This window comes from Colius striatus, chromosome 1, assembly GCF_028858725.1.
Source record: "Colius striatus isolate bColStr4 chromosome 1, bColStr4.1.hap1, whole genome shotgun sequence".
NCBI lineage: Eukaryota > Metazoa > Chordata > Aves > Coliiformes > Coliidae > Colius > Colius striatus.
The window spans coordinates 79833658-79855286 of record NC_084759.1 but is presented as its reverse complement, the minus strand read 5'-3'; the positions used below and the strand labels follow the sequence as shown (position 1 = coordinate 79855286).

The window sequence follows — 21629 nt, the reverse complement described above, 5'->3', positions numbered from 1 at the left end:
GATACAATAGAAAAAAGGGATGTCCCAACCTTCTGACACCCACCCTTTAGATATTTGTCAATGTTAATAAGATCCCCCCTCAGTCTCCTCCAGATTAAACAGCCCCAGTTCCTGCAGCCTTTCCTCATATGAAAGATGTTCCATTCCCCTGATCATCTTGGTGGCCCTGTGCTGGTCTCTCTCCAGAAGTTCTCTGTCCCTCTTGAGCTGAGGAGCCCAGAACTGGACACAGGACTCCAGATGAGGCCTCACCAGGGCAGAGTAGAAGGGGAGAAGAACCTCCCTTGACCTGCTGGCCACACTCTTTGTGATGCATCCCAGGATGCAATTGGCCTTCTTGGTCATGGGGGCACATTGCTGGCTCATGTTCAGTTTATAATCAGCCAGAACTCCCAGATCTGTCTCTGCAGAGTTGCTCTCCAGCAGGTCAACCCCCAGCCTGTACTGGTGGATGGGGTTGTTCCTTCCCAGATGCAGGACTCTGCACTTGTCCTTGTTGAAACTCATGAGGTTCCTCTCTGCCCAACTCTCAAGCCTGTCGAGATCCCGCTGAATGGCAGCGCAGCCTTCTGGGGAATCAGCCAGTCCTCCCAATTTAGTGTCATCAACGAACTTGCTGAGGGTACACTCTCCCCTCATCCAGGTCATTGATGAAGATGTTGAACAAGACAGGCCCCAGAACCTATCCCTGTGGAAGTCCACTGGCCACAGGCCTGTGATGGATGTACAGATGCCATCAAAAGGCAACCAAGATGAGAATATATGAAATCGGCCCACTTGCCTTGCCTAACATCAGAAGTCTGGAAAACTCCTGTTTAAGAAAAACAGAACAAAAGAAGAGAGGGACACTAAACTAGAAGAAATTGATCAATTAACATGGAGAGCTCTAGCATTTTGATTATCATGACATTAAAGAGTCTTGGACAGACTATTGGTGAAAATTCATTCAGGTGGCTTCAGCTAAGATATGGAGATAGATGTAGTTTGTGTGAATGCTGCTGTAGGGAAAAATGTAAGTATTAAGGAAAGATTTAGTATCAGATATAGTAGGGAATCTTAGGTGCAGTTGCATCCTTGCATGTAGTTTGGAGAGCTGTGCAGCTGGATTCCAGAAATTAGTTCATTTGGCAGTAAGTTTCATCCGTGCTATGAGGGTGAGGAGTCACACAAGTGTGACATGCCCAGATATATTATGGAGGCAGGAAATCTGGATTAGTTACTATATGAGGGACTTGTAGCAAGCAAAACAGTAGCAGGCTTTGATGGAAAGGTATGTACAACTTAGAAGCTGGCATTTGGTACAACGTAGTGAGATTGGATTATTTCTGTACAGAAATCTTCCAGCATCTAATTTAAAACTCACTGAAAATTAGCAAAAAGCTGAAAATACAAAGTAAGTGAAGATCATTAGAAAGACTGTTGGCAACAGATCCTTGACTAGGAGACAGAATGTTTAATTTGTTAATCAGTTACTATTCTGAAGTTACCATGGGAAGTTACCATGCCACATGTAGAAAATAGAATTATGGAAATTAAAAGACAGACAAGTTTTAGTATAAAGACACAAAGCCCAACAAGCACGTGTTCTAGAATCAGGTTGTAGGAAGTTCTGTGCCAAAAAAGTGGGGATAAAGTGTGAACTGACTATGTCTGGAAGGGAGCAGCGTAATTAAAATCTAGCATGTAAGTTTATCTGAACTGTCTGCATTTGCTGTGTTTTGGTGCTTCCCCACCATTTGCACTGTGAAATTTGTTGCTTCATGGAAGAGTAGCACACTAATCAAGTGGTTGTTTGAAGTTTATTTAAAAACATAACGTAAACTACAATATCTTTGGGACCAAATGATATTTAGTGTTGGAGTGCATGCTTTCTTGTCTTTGCAATCCCCTGTGTAAAGGAGACAGCTCTTTTGTAGCTTCTCATTATGTAAGGTATAAAAATTACATAATATTTCCACCTAAGCTTTCCAGTATAAATACAGGACCTAACAGAGAAACTACTACTAACACTCAAGAATATTTTTAAAAATAAATTCAGAGAAAACAAACAACCAATTTGCACACAATACAGAAAGCTATGAGGATTTTATTTTCTCCCTTACTTTTCTTGTCTTTACAACTCAAAATGTGGTGTGGTAGATAGAACTGGTTTTGAAAAAAAAGCTTGACAGATTTCTTGGAGAGAAAAAGACAAAGTTGTCATAGCTTCTGCATAGATGCCTTGTGTTTTCATGAAAATTTCTTTTTTCAGATCCTACAGAAAACCTATTATAAAACTCATTTCAGATTATGAAGGCTCTGATGTAATTTTCTTGATCAAATTATTTAAGGTGTAAAATTGGCTCTATTAACATTCCTGTGGTCTGACAAGATTGCCATTTGCCCTACCGACCCATGTAAAGGAAGAGTACTTCCCGCTTCAAACTGTCCACCCAGGAGGCAGACAGCATTCAGGGAGATGGGGAATGTAGCCCCCATGTTGCTGTTCCAGGTGCCACTCCAAGCAAATGAAGCCATCTACAGCAAATGACTGGCATATGCCCCAACCCCATTTCTTAGTTTAGTGCAAAGGAGCTGGGCTCAACTACTGGCTTGCATATGAGGGAAGAGAGTCATATTGTAATCGTATAGCTGAGTCTTGTCCTGTGACAGTCTGGATGCCTTTACTACTAGGAGTTTTATTCCAGTTTCCTGATGGAACACATCTTGTTTGAGAGCATCCATTCATTTTCCCACTTCCCCTTGATTTTTTTGAACCTTCTTGAACAGTAGCAACTGGAGTTGACAGAAGAGTGAAGGTCTTCAATGCATTTACAGGAACATAATAGTTCTTTTAAATTGAAAGCTGAGTAGAGGAATATGACAGAAATTAGTACTCCTAACTGAATGAAAAGCTCTTGTTTTGAGAGGCAGGAGCCAGTGGCCAAGTCACATAGATGTGCTTGTCAGTCAGTCAGTACCTGTATTGCTTTGTATCAGTCCTAGCATCTGCTATCACTTTCACAGCCATGCAGGTATAGTATACAAGTGGAAGCTGGGGCAAGGGATGATGGGGATGAGTGGAGGTTGAGGTGATTTGAAGGCACTGGATGCAAAGATGTAGTTCTCCAATCCTCATTAATCCTACTGCTTATAAAACAACTTCTAGAGGCTTTTGGATGCTCTGTTTCTCATACAAAGATTAAATACTTTAATAATATGCAGATACAGATAAAAGTTTTGCTTGTTTCTAAGCACACAAACTAGTTATTATTTTCAGTCTCCTTATGCAACCTTAATCAAAATGCAAAGAAGAGAAAAAATGTGGAAGTTTATCTTCCTGATTTCTAGTTGAGGTTTAGAATAAAAAGGAAAAAAAAGTCCAGTAAATCTGGAGTATTTTTGGTATAATGATGAAGACTTCATTTTCCTTTGTGTTTCAGTTAGTTAAATAACTGGGGGGTTGGACTAGGTGATCTCTAAAGGTCCCTTCCAACCCCTACCATTCTATGATTTTAAATGGAAGTTTTACTGATTAGCAAGCAAGAAAGGTATGAAAAGTGCTAAAAAGCAGCTGTCTGCATATCCCTAGTGAAACGACAGTCCTCATAGTCTGCAGTTCTGCTATTTGCTGTCTGATCCCAAGTGGCATTTACTGCAGAGAAGTTCCTAAGGGAATTCAGTTCAGCCTGGTGAGCTGGAGGAGGGGTGTGCTAACATGAGGTTTATAAACAAGCAAAGGCATCAAATACTTGAAATCCAGTTTCTGCAGGTTTGCTGACAGCTTGCACCCAGTTGCAATAATATACTTTGCTCTCAGCATCTTCGCCTGTCAGAGGCTGACTCACAGGAAGGAGGTTGCTTCAGGGCAGTTTCATTGGATTTTAGCAATTGAGTTGTAGACAAGGAAGATTAATAACAGAGAAATAATACAGAATCATGCATGGGGCATAGAGAGTTTAAAGGGTTAGCCTTAAACTACAATGACTGCATAGCTGAGGTTGGAAGGCACTTCTGGAGATGGTCAAGGTCAACTCCTTGCTCAAACACGGTCAGCTAGAGCCAGTTGTCCAGGATCATGTCCAGATGAGTTTTGCGGATCTCCAAGGACAGAGACTACACAGCCTCTCTAGGCAACCAGTGCCAGTGAAGTAAGAAAAAACATTAGTTGTATTCCATTAACAACTAGAGATCCTGATCTAATGAAATGCCTACTTTCCTGCTTTTTTGATTGTTGGCCAAATAGCAAGTTCTTGTACAGACAGGAGCTTGTACTCTTGAATGGTCAAGGTGCACAAGTCATAAGTTATTGCAGAATGAAGCCACACCAAATCTCAAGCTAGTTTTTTTTTAAATGCAGACTTACTACTCTGTATTTGCAAAGGTTTCACTCTAAAAAGTGTCATTTTACATGGAATAAAAAGATAAATGTGGCTAAGAGGATGTAAGGAAAGGCTGAGGGGAATAAATTGTGGATGGGGGTCAAAGTGCTGCTGGAAAAGCAAACAAAAGTAAACGTTGGCCATAGAGTCCATTAGCCAATACCAAAGGACTTGGAAGGTCAAAGAGGAGCTGTTATGAAACAGTGTGAAACATTGCTCAAGCATATAAGCCTCTCTTGCTAGTGCTCCCCTATTAGAGCAGCACCTCTAGCATAGATGGCTCAGATAACTGCCAGGTGCTCAGCTCATTGCAGTAATGCATTGCACCCTTTAACTGAAAGCTTTTGGAGGCTTACAGTGGTTTTTGGAGGCTTATCTTTATTTTTTTTAGTATCACATAACTCCCATGCTGGACAGCACTGGAGCAATTTCATTTTCACAGAATCATAAAATCTCAAGGGCTGGAAAGGACCTCGAAAGATCATCTAGTCCAACACCCCTGCCAGAGCAGGACCACGTAGACTAGGTCACATTTTCAGTTGCCTATCTTGATGTGTGATTGCCTTGTCAGTCTTCTCATTTTGTTACATAGTAGTCATTTAAACCAAAGGATATATGTGTGTAGATCAGAGATTAAACCTATGAGAAATCTGAGTATGTGCAAAGTAACTAAGAAATAAATACAACCCTGGAAATTGGGGCAGGTGGCATGAGTAGAAGAAAACAATCAGTGAATGTGTGTTCAAAATCAGAATATGTCAATGGTGTCTTTTAAAAAGAAAATGTGCCTGTATCATTTGAAATCAGCAGAGAAGCAGTCAGGAGGAGAGAGGGCAGATGATAAATGATTCATTTGCTTGCCTCCTCCTTGAGATTCTTTTCTTTGCCAGCTTGAGATAACAGATGTCTTAAAGATTATATATTCTGAGGAAAATAATGAAAGACAATGGGCAGCCAAGGCAGTATTCTGAGAGTCTAAATATTTTTGTTTCTTTTATTGCCTGTTGGATCTCAAAATCTAGAAAAGTTCTTATATCAATGAATGACTTTGCTCACAAACATTTTGGTTCAATGAAGCTTTCAATGAGGAGAAGTGATTCTTCGGTGTTTAGACCATAATCTCTTTTGTTTGCTGTGACTCAGCCTTTAGCCCAGGCAAGTCAACTGGGCATGGGGAAATGCCAAGACTGATTGTTGAGCTATGCATCAAATTTAGTGCTTTTTTTTGCAGAACTTTTTGATCATTAGTGAGAACAAATTTCAAAGGACATTTGTCTTTTTAACGGTACAAAATGTTTCAAAGTTAATTCAGAACAGCCTGTATGTTCAGCTTCAGCAGCTTGCCATTTCTCTGCAGTCAGTATTCACCAGGTGAGGTTCTTGCCTTACTATGCTAATCTTTTCAGGGATCTCTAACTCCCACCACCTGTGTCTGTATTGAAGATGCCAAAGAACCTGAGACTTGTTAAGATAAAAATTTTGCAACCCAAAACAAATAACACAGTATATTCTTTGTGTGTTTCTACATTGAGAACATACTGCACTTAGAATATTTGAAACAGAATAAGATGTGAAGTAATTATTCTGACTCAGAAAGAGGGTATTTATGTACTCCCACTTTAAAAAGAAAGGCTAGATACATTGGTGAATATCTTATCATTCATGTGGAACTCTTGCTAAATGAAGTGAAAACTGAAGGGCTGACAGTTCTCCAGCAGCTTCCTATACTAGTACTGTAGAAGAAAGGGCTGTGTTTGCATACTGAGTCTGGGTTTGTTTGCAAGCAAATGTGTTTCCATGAAGTGCTACGTTTTGTACTGGAGAGGTGGTCTTCACTTAGACTCTGTGGCTCCATTTTCCTCTATTTCCACTTGCAAATTTGGCTGTATTTGCTAAGCTATTTGGAGTTCAGAAGTCTTTTCCATGCATACATATCCATTGCAAATTGATTTGCAGGAGCATGTTTAGTCTCACAGTGAAGGCCAAATGGTCATCAGATTTGTTGTTATCCCAGCTTCAGGTTAAACTTGATATGTTGAAAAAAGACAGGAAACAGTGCTGTGTTTGCTTTTGCCTCTTGCTACTGAGTCACCATCATACCTTACCACACTGTTTTCTAAGTATAAACACTCTCTTTGTCTTTAAAAAAGGTTGTTTAAATTAGAATTTCAGTGCAGGCTTCAGCTCTCTTAGTGGATTTTAAGAGATTAAACATTGGTGAACACTGCAAAATAGTAAAACAAGTCATCTAAGACCAGACAAAGAAATATAATTTACTCAAGAAGAAAAGAAGACTGTCTCGAGTAATAAGTTACCTACAGGGATGTTTCTGTAAATAAAAATGTATTAATTACCTTAGAGGCAAATAAGTTATCAGATGTTTTGCATGCTTCAGCATCTGTCTTCAAAGGCGAGAGAGAGTGAATTATGCGAAGCTTTACATATATTTGTATTACTCTTTCTTTGCAGCACAGAGATATCAAGTATCTTTTTTGTGGTGCTTGATTTAAAATTCTGAGATGTGGAGTCCTGTATTTGCTTTGGTTGTTTTTTCACCTTAGGTATTAACAGAGATTTCTTCTACATTTAAATAAAGCTTTCTCTATTGCTGGATTTTCTTACTCTCTGCTTTTTAATAATGCAAGCAGCATATACTTTATGAGAACAGACAAGTTTCATATTAGTTCTGATATTAGTGTGAAGACACTTATACTGATATTGGTAGGTGATGTAATATTTACAGGTGACGATATCAGGATATAGTGTAGCTCATAGCAGCTGTGTAACCAAACATGCTGCTGCTGTTCAGAACATCCAAAATAATTTTAGCCCCGAGGACAAATGTGAGTGTTAGTCTGCGGTGGAAGTTGTCTGTGCCTGCAGCTGTGCTGTGGGGATATATGTGAACAAAAGGCACAACTGAGATGTGACATGAGGGGAAGTAGGTTGAAATTTCTTGGTCACGCAAGGGCTGCTATGGAAGCTGCATAATCCTTCTGTTTCTCTTCTCTAATCAGCAGCAAAGAATAACTAGGAAAAAAAAATGGTTTAAAAACAGGGCTTTAGCAGATACTTGTACCTAAAGTCATCAGATACAGCACATAATACAAGGGCTTTCAAAAGTGTGTTGAACCCTTAGTTGTGAATGAGTCACTGACAGCTGTCAGTGATCAGATCATCTCTTGTATCAATTGTGTTCTTGATCATATACTTTTCTGTGTCCCTTCCTACTCAGTATCAAGAAGCTACTAGTTTTGTAGTTTCAGCATTTGAAGAGGTATGCGATGGCACTGGTGTATGTACTTGGGCCTCTCTAAACAAATGTGAAAACCATATTGAAATGTATCAATGCTTCTGGTGACTGATGAAGTAATTAAAATGTTTGATAATTGCATTTTATGTAATACATATGAAAGTAAAGATGAAGTCATGAATGATCAGTGGGCTGAGATAGCAGCAAGGTTTCAGAGGCTTACATGTGCATGGTACTTTAATGACATGCATTTTTATGCAGATTCTTCCAAACTGATGGAAGGGAATTGTAGACCCATTGTGATTGTCTGTGACCATGTACTCATCTAGAAGATAAATTGAAACCTATGACCATTATCCTACTGTCTTAATCTGTGTATTGAATAATATTAAGGCATACAGGACAGGAAATACGTTGCTGGAAAATTGTTTAGTAATTGTAAGTCTTGTGGATAGTGAAGTGCCCAGAGTACCTTACAAAAAGCTGTGTGCATTTGTGTTTTTAATACTTAAACAGTGATTGCCTTTAGTTATGGAAAATGGTACAGGAGGTTTCATTGTATTGACATTTTTAAGCAGCATGATTAATACATTAATCACACAGACACAGTGCCATATTTTATCTGCCCTTATAAACATAGAGTGCATCCACAAAACACATTTGAGTGTCCTTGTTTTTTAAAATTGCCTTATTTCATTATTGTAAAGACACAAACGCATCCCTGCAGAATTTCAAGGATTTTTTTTGGTCATGCAGGGAAGCAGAATAATAAGGGAACAGGGAGAAAAACCTGGGGACGTAAGATAGTGTGTAGTTGTGAGCAGCAGTGTTTAAGTGTAGCACAGAACAGACAATTATTATATCACTTTGTACTAATGTGTTTTCTTGAGGCTGTAAGATGCTCCAGGTTTTTTGTTTTCCTTTTATGCTGGAACAGCTCCTACTCCCCTCTCTCCTGACTGAATTTTGCCTTAACTTTGAGCAGCTTTCCCTTTCTGCTTCTCAGAAGGCAACTATTTGGAGACCCTTTTTATCTCTTCCTTAATGTTGAGCAGTTCCTCTGCTTCTTGGTTTGTTCTGGTTTTTTTAATGTAGCTCAGGATTATAACATATTCTATCATGTAGTTTGTTGCTGTCAGCCTTGGATAATTTTTTTTTGGCCATAACAACCACTGCTATGTTAAAAATTTAACAGTGGAAGAAATTTTACAAAGTACTTGAAATATGTGGAAGCAGGGGTCTTTTAGAGTGAAATTAACATTTTTGATTCCTAAATATCTAAGTGTAATTGCAAATTTTTTCCATATCACTATCATTTAATTATGTTGGTTGTTATGACAACATTAGGCCTCTGGGGTAGGCAAATGGGCATCTCAGTACTGGAACCAGAGGCTAGTCATTTGTGATAAAGGCAGCAAGAGAGATCAAGTAGTGACTAGCAAGCTATTGCAAGAGAACATAACTGTTGTTAACCATCATAACTATTGCTCAGTGTTCTGTATATAAAAACGCATCTGTGTTTTTGCAACAATCCTTTTGATAATTTTTATTCTGCCAGCAATCCTGGCCAATGTTACGTGTTCATCAGCAGTGAAATGACATGCATTTGCATGTGAAAGCTGAATGATATGAAGGCAGAGTCATAAGGGAGAAAAATGCTGCTTACAGAAATGGACATTGTATAATTTTAAGGTTCTACCCGTAGTGCTTATTAGGATTTTTGTAATAAAACTCATGTTTTAGAAGAAACGTGTAGCTTCTGCCTGTCTGCACTGTCTAGTAAAGAAGAGATGTCTGAGGTTGCCTGAGAATTACAAAGTTCAATTGGATATGCAAATGAGTAAATTGTTTGAGTTTCTGCATCACTTCCAGTTTTATTGGCAATGTGTGATTGGGGAGTGGCATAGGAATTATTCAACGACAGTTAATTTTGTTTAATGTAGATCTTATCCAGAGAGCTTTGTGAACCTTTTGGAATGTTTCTGTTTGGATAAATTCTGTTAAGCAAAGCAAAACAGTGGTTGTCAAATTGACTTGCACTAGAGTAAGCAAGAGATCTCTGTACTACCACAGAGATGTGGTAGAACTTCTCTAATTTGTTTCTCAGCTTCTGCTTGAGCCACTTCCATCATTTACTAACAGTCCTGGCTAACTGGGGATGTCCCAGTAGACTGGAGGTTAGCTAATGTGACACACATCTACAAGAAGGGTCAGAAGAAGGATCCAGCTACAGGCCTGTCAGGCTGACCTTGGTACTGAGGAAGTTTGTGGAGCAGAACATCCTGAGCATGATCATGAGGCACATACAAGACAATCAAGGGTTCAGGCCCAGTCAGCATGGCTTTATGACAGGCAGGTCCTAAATGACTAACCTGATCTCCTTCTGCAACAAGGTGGCCCACTTACTGGATGAGGGAAAGGCTGTGGATGTCTGCCTGGACTTCAGTAAAGCCTTTGACAGTGTTTCCCACAGCATCCTCCTGGACAAACTGTCTGCTTATGCCTTGGATGGATATACTCTTTGTTGGGTGGAAAACTGCCTGTCTGGATGGCTGGGCCCAGAGAATGGTGGTAAATGGAGTTAAATCCAACTGGTGGCTGGTCACCAGTGATGTTCCCCAGGGCTCAGTGCTGGGGCCTGTTCAGTTTAACGCTTTATCAATGATCTGGATGAGGGAATCAAGCCCATGCTGAGTATATTCACAGATGATACAAAGCTGAGTGAGTACATAGTTCTGCTGGAGAGCAGGAAGGCTCTTCAGAGGGACCTGGACAGGCTAGATCAATAGGCCGAGGCCAATCGTATGAGGTTAAACAAGGCCAAGTGCAGGTCCTGCACTTGAGTCACAACAATCCCATGCAACAGCACAGGCTTGGAAAGCTGCCTAGAGGAAAAGGATCTGGGAGTGTTGGTCAACAGCCGCCTGAACATGAGCCAGCAGCATGCCCAGGTGGCTAAGAAGGCCAATGGCATCCTGGCTTGTATCAGAAATAGTGTGGCCAGCAGAACCAGAGAAGTGATTATGCTCCTGTACTCGGTGCTGGTGAGGCTGAACCTTGAATAATATGTTCGGTTTTGGGCCACTCACTACAAGAGAGATATTGATGTACTGGAGCAAGTCCAGAGATGGGCAAGGAAGCTGGTGAAGGGTCTGAAACACAAGTCTGATGAGGAGCAGCTGGGGGAACTGGGGTTGTTTAGCCTGGAGAAGAAGAGGCTGAAGGCAAACATGATCACTCCCTGCAGCTACCTCAGAAGAGGCTGTAGTGAGATGGGGATCAGTCTCTTCTCCCAAGTAACAAGTGGTAGGACAAAAGGAAATGGGCTCAAGTAGTGCTAGGGGAGATTCATATTGGAGATTAGAGAGAACTTTTTTACTGAGAGGATTATTAAACATTGTAACAGCTGCCCAGGAAGGTGGTAAACTCACCATCCTTGGAGACATTTAAAAGATGTATAGATGAGGTGCTGAGGGATATGGTTTAGTGGTGGGCTTGCCAGTGTTAGGTTAATGGTTGAACTCAATGATCTTAAAGGCCTTTTCCAACCGAAACAATTCTATGATTCTATCTACAGACTTTTGTAGGAACTCATGTCAGAGTTGCTGAAAGGTACTGAAGTTCTGGAGATGCAACTAAGGACACTAAATTGTCTTGAAGAACTTTTTCTTTCAACGAGTAATGTATGAAAAATAAGCTGAAAGTCAGGGTAGGCAAATTCAGCTGAGCATACCTGGAAGCAAGAAAGAAAATCTTAGAGAATTTAACATGAGGTAACTGGGATGCAACATAATATAGCAATATAAAGCTCAATGTTTAAGCTAACTTCAGGAAGTAGAATCTTGTTCTATGGTTTGACAAGCCAGCACTGAAGAAAGTCTGTTGCTCACCATGGGCAATTTGATTTGAAACTGTTGGTATGTGTTGTTGCTTTAACATTAATGATCACAATCAAGTAAATCCCTTATACTCAGGACTATAAACCTCTGGATATGCTTAGTAGCAGAGAATTTTGATGTGTAAAGCCTGCTTTCCCTGAGAACTAAAGGTACAAGGTGGTAATGAGGGAATGAAACATTTTACCTTTTGTATCTTTTCATTAAACACTCTCTTCATAAATTGCAGCTTTTTGAGTGTGTTAGAATCCTGTAAAAAAAAGTAAAAGAAAGAAGACCAAAAGAATATGATCTCTGTGTGGCATCTTTTGAAAGTGACAGTATATTTAAGAACAAAATTACTTTTCTTACCATGAGCTATCACTCTTAATAGTTCATCATTTTAATTTAGTAAAAATGAATGCTTATAAATACCATAGAGGCTTGTTTAACTGATGAGAAAAACTGAGAAAGTATGGGAAAATTTCTGTGACATTCAGAGTTTCATACCACCAAAAGCTTAAGATGCTACAGGGCTGGCTAGATGCAGCTATTACAGAAGTGCTTGCCTCCCCTCCTTCTCCAGCATTTCCTGGGGTGACTTGTTCTTTCCCTGCACTGTGTTTGTAGGTTGGTGACTTGCCAAAATAGATAGCCTTTTGGTTTGTTTCTATTTTTTTTCCCCCTGTTCCTCTGTTTTGGAGGATAGTGACATCTGATCAGCCCAATACAGAAATACTTGTCCTGTGCTTGTGGAATGAACTATCTTGTGTGGATACTGTGGCAGTATTCATTTTTGAGGATGTTTTGGAACACTGTATATTCTCGCTTTCAGTACTGAGATACCTTTTGGGAAATCTACCTTCTTTTCAACTGTCATAGAGTTAATGGTTCCTAGGGCTTCAGAGGGCCAGCAGCAGCAAGAGTAATTGATTTATTTCAATTTACCATGTTTATTGGTTGCTTTTCTAAACACACGTTCCTGGGCACTTGTGGAACCCTCAAATAACAATGTATAGCATAACATGCCCTTTAAAACGGCATGTTATTTTGGATTATAGCATTTTCACGGTGGTAGCTGAGAAGTAATAACAAATGTTAACACGAGGAGTGCAATTGAGGGTTCTTCCTGGTGTGTTTTCTTTTCAGCAGAGCCAAAGGATGGATAGTTGTATAACCTTGCACGCTGAGCTGGTGCATGTCAGCAGCCCAGTGAGCAGCCCTGCCACAGTGCTGTTCTCTGCAAGGTTTTGAAAATGTCATGGCTTAATTGGCATGGGAGACACATGCCTGAGTGTTTCTACCCAAGTGACTGCTCGTCATGGTTTGAGTGCTGCAGAATCAGACCCATTACACCAGACTGGGTGAATCATTTTCCCAGTGTTCCAGCACAACTCCTAGCTTCATGTGTTAGCTGCCTAGAATTTAGGATTAATCTGGGTTTGTGTTCTAAGGCAAATTTAATGTATTTTCCTAGATTTTAGAAGCACTGCTGAGCAGGAAATTGAAGTGTCTACTCTGTCTGTGAATGTGTTGCCTTTAATGGCTTCAGAATGTATATTGTATAGATATTTTTGAAGAAAAATATATTTTTGACTTTAAAAAAATCTATCATGTTCTAAATTCCCAGTTTTGGTTTTTAAGTGTTGTTGATTTATTGCATGTGTTCATTGTGTAATAGCTCTCATCAGTGCAGCAACCAGAAAATTGATTGCTGTATTTTCTGCATCTTTCCACATTTCTTGAGGCATTTGTTTAATGTGTGTTACCTGTTGGAGTGAAAATAAAATCTTGACTTTTTTTTTTCCTTGATAAGAGAGGCTTACTTGAAACTGATGTAGCAGAGGTTGGAGTACGACCTGCAGTATGTCATCATTATAGAAACTGAGAACCTGTCAAAAAGCCTTGATCTCTGGTAGCTAAAAATGAAGTAGCACAGCTGTTAGCATTCTTTGAGAGAAAAAGGCATACTTTTTAAAGTGTTCTGGATTTTTTTTCAAGTTGGATGGAAGTCAGCTTCAAAACTGCAAGCTGGTAGTATAAAGTTAATATTTTTGGAGATTCCTGTGTAAGAATCCATGTGTTCTCTTATGGAGAGGAGAACACAAAGTATACTGAATGTGCACAGTGGTTCCACAAATTAGACCTATTTGCTTTCATTTACTGTATGTTGTGAAGTGCTACTATGTGTAGGCAATTTAAGCGGTGTGAATTATGTGATGTAACATAAGAGATGTGGGAAAGATGCAACAACAATTCATGTTTAGTTTTGGTTTATTGAAATGCTTTCTCTAGAGATCAGTATAAAAAAAAAGCAGCAAAAAACAAAGCAGTCAAACACTACCTGAAAACCTGGCTAAGGGGATAATGTTTTGAGATTATACCATGACAACCTGAGATCTCTGCAATGAGAGGAGAAAGATGAAAGGCCTTTTATGAGCCATTTGCAAATCTTGTGTTTCTGTTCTTGCATTTTGAAACTTCTTGGGCCATTCAGGAAACAGTATTTCAAGTTTGTGTATCTCTTCTTGTTCTTTGGGAAAGCTAATTTATTGCTACAGAAATGTATTGCTTAAAGTATTTCTTAAAGCTCCTTAGTAATTTTGTATTAATTGTATGGTAGTCAGTGTGACAAACTTTTTGTAATGTATCCTTGCGAGTTATCTTCCGAGTATGAGAAAAGAAACCAAATACACAGGCAAGTGCAAGACCTCATGTTGGGTAATAGGCCACCTCATGTCAACAGGTGCTAATTGCATAGGGGATGGTGGGGGAAACCCAGTGCCAGATAGTGGGACCTAGTGCATGTCACAGTAAACCAAGTCACTCAGTTATGAATGACCAGGGTAAGCTACCCTGTTGAAACATGCTTTGGCTTGTCCAATGTTACAGTGAAGGACAGAAGCATTTGCTTCTCTTTCAAATGTAGTGCATGTGATGGGCAGTAGATGAGAACAACAAATTGTTACTGTTGAGAGCAGGCAAGAGACTGGGTCATTTGACAAAAGCTGATGTAAAAGCATCATTTGCTGCTCAGGAATATTTTTGCATCCCTGGAAGCGCTTGAGAAGCTGAGCGATCTTTTCCAATCTTTACCAGGACTGTGTAACCGTTTCTAAAGTGTAGTTTTAAAAGCCTCTTTGAAACCCTGTCACCAAGCTCCAATTTTCATCTTACGATGGAGTGTTTCACCTGTAATGCTAGCCAAAAATAATAATTCACCTTACAAAGTTTAAAAGATACAGGTACTAGAACTAGTGTCTTTGATGGGGATACACATTTCCAGGTTTGCTTATGGTAGAGTTAACGTGTTAATGTAAAATGTAAAAGTGTAATACTATGTTTTACACTTTTCCTCCAAAAGACGGAGTATAAAATAAGCAGCCTGTTTGGCAAAGCGGTGTTTCTGTTGGAGTTTGGACTTGCTTTGTCTAACTTGATGGTGATGATTTGACTGTAGTCTTACTGTTGCACTTGCAGAAGTTTCTACTTATTTTGTATACATTTCAAAACTTTCAGACTCAGACAGAAGTTGGTGTATGGTTATTGTGGATTAACCCCAGCCAGTACCTAAGCACCACCCAGCTGCTCACTCACTCCTCCCAGAGTGGGATGGGGGAGAGAATTGGAAGAGTAGAAGTGAGAAAACTCATGGGCTGAGATAAAGATAGTTTAACAGGTAAAGGGAAAGCTGCACATTCAAGCAAAGGAAAACAAGGAATTAATTCCCCACTTCCCATGGGCAGGCAGATGTTCAGCTACCTCCAGGAGCACAGGTCTCCAGCACACATAGTAGTGACTTGGGAAGGCAAACACCATCATTCTGAATGTCCTCCCTTCCTTCTTCTTCCCCCAGCTCTATATACTGAGTATGATGTCCCGTGGGATGGGATATCCCTTTGGTCAGCTGGAGTCAGCTGTCCCAGCTGTGTACTCTCCCAGCTTCTTGTACACGTCCCACCTGTTGCAGATACACAATTATTTTAGTTAACAACTTATCATCACAATAAGTAGTCAAGTACTTGTTAAGCAGTTGTTAATCACCTGGCAATAGTTCAATCAATTAGCTAAGCACTTGCAAATAACTCAAACACCTATTGATTAAGTAAGTATTCATTTGAATCACATAAGGATCAAACTGCAAGAGTTACATACCACACCTGATAGGGACTTGTTACCTTAGCTACAGGACCCTGGTGAATGTATTTGTTAGGTTACCTTGGCTGTTACCTTAGTTGTTACTAAAACAAAGGGACTGATATCTTTTTTGACCAATTACTGTGATTTTGGAAATGTTGTGTTTGTTGGGAACCAATCAAGGTGAAGGGCTAAAATTAATAGATGGACATTTTATGCATGCTTGTGTTGACAAATGTTATTCTTTTGTTTGAGCTGTATAGAAACCCTGAAAATGGTAACTAATAATGAAGTATGGAGGAGCTATTTCCCCCCCGCCCCCCCCCCCATGTTTTCCCAGCGCTGCATAATAAAGAAGTGTCTGCTTATCTGCATTCACTGGTGGAGTGCTGTGAGGGGCAGAAAAGGCCTTGGTGCTGTGCAAGCACTACTCAGCAGTAACTAAAACATCTCTGTGTTATAAACACTATTTTCAGCACAAATCCAAAACATAGTTCCATAGCAGCTACTATGAAGAAGATTAACTCTACCCTAGCCAAGATCAGCACAATGATTAAACTGTGCAAGTGGTTTTGGAGTTTGTTCAGTTACTTTTGTAGCATTTCTTTCTGTTTTGAGTTAGGCTTAAATAATGCTCTTGGCTTCACTGATATTTCAGTTCTGTCTGTCAAATGCACAATCCTGGCTCCTGCTGTGGCATACATAAGTCTCAGTTATTTAATGAGTTTGTCCTAAAAGCATGTGACTATTGGTACCATGTTGCTGTAAGTTGCTTCCAGTAATTAGTGCTGTTATGTAAAAGATTCACACATTATAAAAAGCCTGAATGTTGCTGCATGTTTTTAACAAAAAAATGAGTTCACTAACAATATGAGGTTTGCAGTTATTGTGACAGTGTATAGTGTTAAAAAGTGATAGTGGAACAAAAATTTATCCTCTAGGCTTTCAAGTTTCTTACAGACAAATATTGGTCATAAAATTCAGAGCAGCAACCAGATGGTTGAAACCTGGCAGAGTTGCTCTGGATTCTAGCAAGAGAAAACCTACTCCTCAGTAATAGTAGAACATTAACACACTTGGAGTAATATGTTACTTGCAGTGATGGCATATTACATTGTGGCTTAACTGAGACCTGCAGTCTCCGTGATTCAGCTGCATACTTTAAAGCAGGGCACTTGCCAGTTCATCAGCTTGTAGAACAACACAGCAGCTTTAAATAGACTGTTTGATAGAGTATTGAAAGCACCTCAGATATTTCATTTCCTCTCACTCTTCCTTGCAATTTCTTTTCTCTGGTATGATAATGTCACAAATTTAAAAAAAAAAAAAAAACAAACAAGAAACAACAAGCCACAAAAAAACCCCAAAACACAACAGAAAATCCTGCCAAAACCCAAAACAAAGAAAAAAAACCCCAACATCACTACCCTCAGCCCCCACCAAATATTCATACCTAGCTTGCTTCTGTTTTGTACTACATGGGGAACAAATAGACCTCAGCAGGGTTTTTTTGTAATCCATCCAAAAGCATTTGCCCTTGTAACAGCATGTGTGTGATGTGAGAGTTGGAATTGACATGTCACATCCCAGGTCAGAAAAATGCTGCCAAAATCCTTCAGGAAAAGAAGGAAATTAGACGTTGACAATTCTGGTGCCTTTTAAAGTCAGATAGATGCTTTTTAAAGTCAGTGGATATAAATAAGATGGTGGAGCTCTTGTGGAAGATAGTTGCAGAATCCATATTAGAATGAAGTATGACCAAGATGTTACCTCAAGTTTCATAACACTATCTTTAACATACTTAAAAAAAAAAGTTAACTTTTTTATACTATCTGTTTGCTCTTAATTAGGTAACTTCTGTTTCTCAAAAGCATCTACTGAGGACAATGATTTTAAGAAGCTTTTTTTCTCAGTACGTTTGTAGCTCAACCTTTTTCTTAACATTCACATTGCAATATACACAATTTGATGATTTATAACAAAAACTCCAGTAATACAGTGGCTGTCTAGTCTGGTAGTCCAGAACAGCTGTACTAGATCTCCATTAGTACCATTAAAATTAGTAATATGCAACCTAAAGGCATGTATGTCATCTCTTAGTTGTACAATAGCAGCCTTTTGTCTTTATGCACATTAAATTTAGAACTGGTTTCTAGCTGAGTCATACCACAGCTCAGATTGTCTAACCAGGAGACGTCGTGCATTGAACCAGTTCCCACCAGCTACAGATGCAGCTTTTCTCCTAACAGACTTACTTGACAAGGACTTCTTTGCCAAACGGTTTTTCTTAGTTCAGTCACTTTGAATCCACTGAAGGGTGATTCAATTGGTCTTAGTTTCCTCCTGTGGTTCACCTGAGCCTGCCCACCAAGCCCACAGTAGAGAGAAGTCCATGGGCTTGCAGGAGCTGCTACATGTTTTACTCTGTTTGAAGTCTTTTAGATGGAGTAGTGATGTCTTCAGACTCTTCAGGCTGCAAACCTTGTCTTAGGTCCCAACCTAACACAAGCCATTTCTATAGCAGTACTCCTTTATTAGAAAACAGTAGTAAAAGAAATCTAGGAACAGTTAGATTGTGTTGTTTGTCTGAGCTACAGTGATATTGATAAATCTCTTTGTAAAACAGATCGGGTTACAAAACTGTGTGAGATTGTCAGCCATTTAGATACACCTTTTGTCAGCAGTGAGGGACAGACATTTGCTCCATGGGTCTGTTCTCTGAAGGCTTTTATTTAATTTAGTTTTTGACTGTATAAAATAGTTATGCTGTGTTATGGAATGAATTGCTGTACATGTTTTGTTGTGGTGGGAAAAGTGGATTAGTATGTAGAGTTGATTGAGCTTCTGTTAGTGAAGTTAACCATGTGCTTTTCACCGATAGGACAAGCTACGAAGACATTGGCATCAGTGAAAAGTAGACTATAGAAACCAATGTGTTACCTATTTGCACATGTATGCATTTATATAAACACCTGTTTCATGACAGAGGTTTTAAGTTTAAAAAAACATAGTTTGGATTTGAATGTTACAGTTCATTTCAAATAGTTTACTTCCTGTCTATTCTGCTGCTGGCACACTTTTCATCTAATTCCATGTTGTCAGTTTATGACCTTTCCTGGGTTCAATGGTAGCATGTAAGTGCCAAGGTGACTTCTTATGAAATGAGGCTCTCTCTTGCATGTGTACAGCTGGAGGAAGTGTCTTTGTGGTCTCCAGCAGTCATAGGCAACCATATCATTTTTAGAATCTGTTCAAACAGCATTTTGAAGTGAATTCCATTTGTGCCTTGAATATTTGTTTGTTTCAATTTTCTAAATATATGTTTATTCCTTTTTACGTTTGACCTAACTTTAGATGTTTTAAAGTTCGATGTTGTGATCTGATGTATCCACACCAGTAGAAAAAGGCACCTCCAGAGAGTCATTCTTCTGATGTATTTTAGTTGTCTGTTTTTACAGTGACTAAATATGCTCTGGAGGTATTAGGTATCACTAACGTGGAGGTATCACTAACGTGGAGGTACCACTCCACTCTTGAGTAATAGGCTCAGATTTAGACATCAGCTGCAGTCTTCATTGCAGAATTGCTGTCCATTATGGTTTAAAATAACTTTGCGTCAGACAGTCAAATTACTTACATTTTAGAGTAACAGTGTGCCATCTAGATCTCAGATGACTATCAGTTGAAGCACAGACTGTAATAACACTCAGTGTCAATATTAGCAAAAAGGGAAATGGCAAGAGAAAACCAAGACTTCAGTGTTTCTGGCTAAACTGCTTGTTAGTTGTCCTAATTTGTCTTTCTGGTTCCTGACCATGCCACTTCCAGAGACTCCGTGCTAGGTAAGAAACACAAAAAATTGGTGATGCTGGGGTAGAAATACGGCATTTGCAAAAGCAGTTTTTATTTACTAATAGTTTTTGTATACACAGTTTGGTTACTCTGGCTTCTTTTCCTATCAGCTCTGTTTTCTTAGAAAACTCATACTGCTGTATGTTGCTTTACTGTAAGAAAAAACAGATACCTGTTGGCCACAGAGCAATTAATGTGACTCATGCTCTGCTCAAGTGGTCCAAACATTAGTATGTACATGGGATCCATCAGCACCTTCTCCTTAAAACCGAAGGGTTTTACTGGTGGATCTATTGTCTTGCATTCAGCTACAGAGAGGAACTAGTTGGTACATAGAGTCTGGGCTTCTTGTTGGTTTGCTACTCTCCACTTAAGCATTTCTTTAGAGAAACATTTGGGAGGAGAGGGAGAGCAGTGATACAGCCATGACACTAATGGAGATAACTGCAGAATTCTGCTAGATCCTCTTTGCAGTAAAAAATAAACTTTATGACATGAGAGGGGGAAGAATTAATACAGTTCTATTATTAACATCCAGAATTGTGTTTATTTCTTAATCTCTTAGCAATCTCAAAAATATTCTCCAAGAGTCACACCATATTGATTATTAAATAAGGTGGCAACTAACATCTGTCACATCAGGCAACAGCAGCACATCAGTTGCTACCTGATATTAGAAATCATAGTGGGTATGTTACCTTTGGGGAAAATAGTCAGCCTCTTTTGTAGAATGAAAAAAGCACTCTGTATGGAAGGTATGTATTGTGTTTAAGGCAGCTGTATACAGTTGTGAATTTAGGACCATTTTAGCTTAGATAGTGAAGAACAAAAAGTCGTCTATAGGTAGGAAAAAAGAGCTAATTTGAGTGAGTTTCATTACATTGCATTAAAGTATTAATTTTAACATTCAAAAGCTGCCACTCGCTGAAGATTGCAGTGGCTGTAAAAAATAGTGTCCAAAAACCTAATTCAATTCCATCTCTTCTCCCTTCTTCCTCTAGTCTCATTGAATAGGTTAGAAAAAAATTTCTGTGACTTTGTTACTGTTTGTCCTAGAGCAGAATTGTCGTGTTTAGCAGTTAAGAGAAATGGCATAAGAGAAAGTACATTTACTTGTGTAGAGTATGTGTATGTATGTGTGGGTACTTTTATATAAATAATACAAAACACTATGATTTATACATTACACATCACCTAGAGTAATCAGTGAATCCCGTGTTTTGAATTATTTCTTTCTTCCTACCTTTTCTTCCCTTACCACATTCCAACATGGTCATGATTCATGTCAGTAAATAGTCCTTCAGCTAGTAGAGCCTGAGCAGCAAGCTTCAGCAACTTAATTTAGGGAAGTTCTTTCATCTTCTCTGCTACAAATCACGTTACTATACTTATATGTAAAGCAATGGGTCTGTCAGACAAAGCTCTGGAACTAAATATTTTAATTTATCTATCTGTCTTAAAAACTGTGATGACAGAAAGGTCAAGTTAAGGGGTCTTACTCTTATCAGAGCTGTGAATTGAAGCCTTGCTCCAGTCCAGCATTGAAGGATGAGCTCTTGTACCAGCTTCTCATGGGAGACTGGACATCCAAGCTGAAGAGAAGGATGGCTGGTACCATCATTTCCAGTATCTGACTGATCATAAAAATATGTCTGTCTTAACCATACTAACCCAGTGACACACGAAGCTCTGGGAGTCCTTTGGAATGGGTGTTCCTTCTATTTTCTTTAATCTGATATTAGTGCATAAATATGCACTGTACAAATATGTGTATATACATATGTATACATATATCTCTCTGTGTGTATATAAATATAAAAGTATATATGTATTTTAAAATATCTTATTTGTACAGTGATGAAAGAATTATGGAGAAAGAGATGGAGGGCAAAGTAATCAACTGAAAGTTTATTTCCATATGACCAAAAGACAAAAAAATCTCAGATCCCTTCATTCTCCAATTTCTGGATTTCTCTACACTATGTATAGAGCATTAACATAGAAGAGAAATTGCAGCAAATACAACTGAAAGATCCTTTGGGTAAAGTTTGTCCGTCCTGTCACTAGGAAGCACAATCTATTAGTTGAATTTTGGCTCTCGAATAATATTACAGAAAGGAAAAAAAAACCCCACAATTTGGTTTATTAATT

General features: G+C 39.0%; 1 protein-coding gene across 2 annotated transcripts in view; it reads left to right on the top strand.

Moving 5' to 3' along the window:
- The window catches only part of SH3KBP1 (SH3 domain containing kinase binding protein 1), a 221619-nt gene that overhangs the window by 87482 nt on the left and 112508 nt on the right, over positions 1-21629 (top strand). The gene's annotated exons all lie outside the window — the stretch shown is intronic.